This window comes from Tasmannia lanceolata, unplaced genomic scaffold, assembly GCF_043159265.1.
Source record: "Tasmannia lanceolata isolate RefF3 unplaced genomic scaffold, GAP_Taslan_0.1 ptg000015l, whole genome shotgun sequence".
Lineage (NCBI taxonomy): Eukaryota > Viridiplantae > Streptophyta > Magnoliopsida > Canellales > Winteraceae > Tasmannia > Tasmannia lanceolata.
This window is the reverse complement of record NW_027518692.1, coordinates 59390605-59395979: the sequence shown is the minus strand read 5'-3', so window position 1 is coordinate 59395979 and position 5375 is coordinate 59390605. Positions and strand designations below refer to the sequence as shown.

General features: G+C 40.5%; 1 pseudogene; it reads right to left on the bottom strand.

The window, feature by feature from the left end:
* Window positions 1–1157: 1157 nt before the first annotated feature.
* LOC143892744 (protein MIZU-KUSSEI 1 pseudogene) lies at window positions 1158–2416 on the bottom strand (annotated as a pseudogene).
* Between the last annotated feature and the right edge of the window lie 2959 nt (window positions 2417–5375).

The following is a 5375-nucleotide window of genomic DNA, read 5'->3' as shown; positions in this document are numbered from 1 at the left end:
TTTCAAATTTCCCCATTTCAGTGTTCTCGTTCAAAAACTCTTCACACTGTTGAGAGATGAGATGAGATGATGTCCGAATGATCCTAGCTCTCCGGTCTGTAGAGGTTTCTATAAAGTGTAGTTCTTCTACATATTAGAATGTTAGGATCATCCTATGGAGATGACTTACGGGGCACAACCTATTTACGTTGTTGTGATCATCAAATGAACAGTTTGGATCATTTTTTTTAAGCGAGGGGAAAAATTACTGGGCTTCAAGCACAGCATATAATTGCTTACTTCCCAAAAATGAATAGATATGAACTATTACTTCCCAAAAATGAATAGATATGAACTAAGAGGGATTTGCTAGGGACCATTGCAGAAGGCACTTCTCTGAACGGTTGTTTTGTTGGGTATATAATATAACCCATGTATGTTCTAATATAAGCCCAATAGGTAATGGATCAGGTGTAGTGGGCCCATTTGGTTTGGAGCCCATTAACCTCTTATAACCCTAGTGTATCTCTATATATAGGGGTTGGAGGCAATAAACTTGGTATTCCAAACTAGATATCTTGGGTGTAATGCTTTAAGCATCCTTGCTTAAACCCTAATTGCTCTAACATGTTTCACGAGAGTGCAGCCACCTCAGGTGAATTAAATGAATAAGACAAAATCTGAGCATATGGGGCTTACTCTCATGCAACAGTGGTTCCGCCAAATGGTTCCCTGGCAAATTCAAAACTAAGAAAACAAAATGATCAAAGGCATAGCCCCAAAATACAATTGGAATGTCCTAGATCCGAAGAAGGGTATTAATGTATTAAAAAAAAACCCTTACATTTTTGTTCATTTATATCTATTTAGGAGTTTCGTTCCTCCATAATTCTAAGCCCGAAGTGACCTACCGAAAAGGAATCCGAAGTGGATCCATTGATGCCCCTGGGATTTGCTAGGGATCACCACAGAAGGCATTTAACGGACGCTCTATTGCATGAGAGCAGCCACGTCATGAATAAAGACAAAATCTGTTGAAAAGTGAGCCTATCTGGCTACTTTCTCATGCAACAGACCATCCGCGAAATGCCTTCTACTATTGTACTAGCAAATCCCTTTTGCCATATAACCCTTGTTAGAAAGCAAAAGAAACATTCTGATGAGGATCAGGCAAGAAAAGAAAGACAATGACGTTTCCAATGCTCCATTTCCCCCTAAAAAGTAAAAGAAATAAAAACCCTATACATATTGATAGATACACCCCCAACCTCTTATCCTCATACACTTATCCCATCCATACTACCAGTACTAGTAACCAGAAAAAAAATAAAAATTCACCCCAATAAGTGCATACACTAAACATCAATGTAAATCTCTCCCACTCACCACTACCATGTCTAATCATAATCTAAACCTCTGAATGGTGAATGGTGCATATACCGAATCTCCAGTGTATACACAATACAGAAAACATAAAAAAAGGCCTCAAATGCTCAAACCCTAAGCAAATAGATACTAAGTTCAGGTGCACCAGACCCATCAGGGTTCATCATATAGAAAGCCTCAGAGTCTCTAGACCCCACAACCCTCTCAAACCGGGCCCGCATATACATGAGCTCGCCATCCGACCCATCTCCATTCCCAGGCAAAACACCAGCCCCCATCGAGATGGGCTCCACAGCCTTCAAAATCTTCCATTCCTCGGGCCCACACTCCCTCCTCACAGCAAACCCACATTTTTTCCCATTGCAATAAGTCCTCCACAAAACCTCCTCTAATAATTTCACCCCTCTTTTCTCCCCTTTCACCCCCTTTTTCTCACACTCCAACGCAATCCTCACTAACCCCGAAGCCATCTCTCTCACCAAACCCGCCGTCGGCGTGGCTAGCTCGATCAAAACCGCCGGCGGCGACTTGGGTTCGTCTTGAAACGCAAAATGCACGTGACCCCTCCGGTACCCGAACAGCGTTCCGGTCACTTTGTTCCCAAGACCCGAACACCGATTCTTAGTAGAAAATACTGCAAATACAGACCTCAGTTTTGATACTGCCACACCATGTGGTTTCTTTTTAGGGAAAACATCTGTCTCTCTCTCTGCTTCTTCTTCTTTTTCATCGCCATAAGTGTTGAAAGCTAAGGGTTCTTCATCCTCTTCTCTTTTCTTCTTCCATTGGAAAATTCTTTTGGAAGATGAGAAGGAAGAGTCATGAGGGGTTTTGGCCATGATTGTTTTCATTTGAGGGGAGAAGGGTAGGTGAGAGTAGTGATTAAAGAGGGGATTGGAGATTGGTTTTCTCTTTTAGAAGTGGGGCTCGTCTATTCCATGCTTTTAGTACTTTTTGTCAGAGCTGTGTTCTAATAGATTGGAGAGGAATACTGACAAAAGGATGGTGAGCTGACCCAACTAACTATTTGAGGAAAAAGATAAAGAGACATAGAGAGAGGTGGGTGTTTGAAATTTGAGGGGGTGGTGAGGGTTTTATAGTAGTAGTTTTGTGTGGGATTTTCTATGATGTTGGAAGGAGTGGTGGGGCTATGAGAGAAAGGGAAGCTTGACTGAGCTGCTGACTGCATTGGAAACAGTTACCGACACACCAACCGTACCAACCTTATTTACACGAATATCATAGCTTCATTTCTATCTTTCTTTTGTCTAGTGATTACTATGGCCTTTTGAGTGGGTCATGGGTTAGGCATGTTATTGTGCACCACCCACTCATAGGGTGTGGATGGACCCAGTCCGAACTTAAATATATGGAAAGGACCTAGGCACATTACTAGATCCATGGACACATTTTGGATGGCTATCATAGGATAGGATCAAAATTTATTTTTGATTGGAGTAAGACAGCTAATAAAAACCAATGGCATACTTCTAAATCTGATTTTATTAAATTAGTTTAAGAGAATACCCTCTATTTGTTTTGTAACTTTAAGTATTATGTCATAGCTATTTTATATAAAAAATTAAGACATTTGAATTTTTTAAAAAACGATTACTATTTTTAGTATTATTTTCATTCACTCACTCAAGTTTTGAGTCACCTTCTTCTCTTCCTTCACTCAATCAAGTCCCTAACCCGGTAGTTTTACCACCGCTGCTCACCATCCGCCTTCACCCTCACCCTCTTGTGAGAATTTTGGCACTGTAAGTATGACCTACTAGGACACTCGGATGGATGGTCTGATTTGAAATGGATCGTGATGTGATGGACACACGGGAAGTAGGATCCGAAGAACATTCCAAGTCCAATCTGACAGATAAAGGGATTTGAATGGATTGTGACTAAGACATAGGTGGATCTGATCCAAAGTGGATCCGTTGATACCCTTATCTATTAAGTACCACATATGAAGAGAAAGTGTTTGATTTATAGTACTCCCAATTTCATGGTTACTAGGATAAGTTCTGAGCATAACTTCAAGACTCCCCTGGGTCATTTTTGACTCGCTCAAGTCGACATTATTTTACCCTATTCATGTTCTAGCCCGAGTTCACATTTTACGGGACAAAGTTAATCAATTCTCTTCTAACTTCTTGAGTTATTATCGCATCAACCGAGTATTAAATCACACCGTGCAGAGTCGATTAGGATTTGCTTTGGCTGCATTTTGTCCTACATTCATGTTTTGAAACACTAGTTCTGAGTATTACCAAGAGAGAATTTGGTTTTTTAAGTCTGTGGGTACTATTGTTTAGTGCTGGGACGGTGTTTTTAGTTAGAGCTAATAATTGAGAAAGTAAATTATAAATATAAAAGGTGGATATAAGTAAGTTGAAAGAGTTTTCATAACTCAAAAGTCAAAAATGCATGACAATTTGTAACTCGAAAGTCAAAACTAGGTGTGGAACTGAACCACTTAACCTTCATTGACGGTTCCTAATTTGCTAGTTTTGACGAATGGGTTGCCCTGCTTTATTTTATCCTTGAATAGGCTTGCGGAGGAGATTAGGTTGAGAACTACCCCAATTGAGTAGGATACACTCTACAAGGCATCGCTAATTGTAGAGGTTTTTTCAAGATAAAATTATCCAAGCAAGACATCCAATTTCAGGAAAGGCTTATTCAAGGATTTTTAAAGGGAAATGTTATCAGCACTACTGTATTTTGATGAGGGCACTCCTCACTTTATTAAAAGTACAGTATGGCCTGCACCATAGGGTGATCCAAACCGTTCATTAGATGGGCCTCAGCCTAAATAGGTTGTGCCCCAAAAATCATTTCCATAGGTTCATCTTAACCCTCCGATCTGAATGTTAGAGGGTTGATCCTAACCCTCTATAGATCGGAGGGTTAGGATCAACCTATGGAAATTATTCTTGGGGCCCAACCTATTTAGGCTGTGGCCCATCTAATGGACGGTTTGGATCATCCTATGGTACGGGCCATACCTTACTTTTAATAAAGTGAGGAATGCCCTCATCAAAAGACAGTAGTGCTGATAACATTTCCCTTTTTAAATCAGGCAGGAAGATCAATTCAAAGGTCCGTTGCAAGATCGACGGTGAAGATCAATCCCAGGGGTCCCTCACATGAACGTCTAATCAAGGCCGTTGATCCTGTAGAGCATTTCGTGACAGCCCATGTGGTTTGATCATTTGGGCATGGCACAAGTAGGCCCAGAGAGTGTCTACTAAGAACCAGTCTTTTAAGTTTTCTCCTGTTTAAATTAAGCATGCCCATTTTGATGGACCACCAAAAGTGATCCTGGGAGCACTTTATTTGTGGAATGAGAAACATGTGTGTTCAGTTGGGGACCACCCAAAGGTGCACAGAGTACCCTCTTCTCATTTCTGCCAGCGAGAGGCAGAAGGACTACCTGAAATAAGGTGCTTTTCACCCATAGAGATTCAACTTGCACAAATATCAAAGAAATGGAAAGAAGAAATTTTTTTGGTTGGGTAAATCGGAAATGGAAAGAACAAATAGCAAAACATGGAAGCTATTTGGTCACAAACTACGGGTGACAACCGAACAACAATGAGGAGAAGTCACAGTTTCAAACGCTGAAAAGAAGCCTAAAACAGGTTAGAAATGAATGGATAGTGCGCTTGTATACTAAGGCCAAGAAACCATGATTTTTTTTCCATGAAATATTAGTTTATAATGTGGGGGAGAGGAGGCATGGAGAGACTTGAGAGGGCACGAGTGAATAAAGGATGAGAACATGCTAAAAGAGGCGTAAAAATAAATCATATTTTGATTTATTTATTTTTCCCCCTTGTTTTGCAGCCTTTCCTCATCCTCTCCTATCTAATGCCCTCTTAGGTCTCCCCCCTCTCCCGCCCCTTCCTCACAGTTGAGTAAAGCTGATATTCCATGGAAAAAAAAATCAGGGTTGCCAAACATACCCTAAATTTCAAACAAACTTGAAAACAGAACTAAAATGCAAA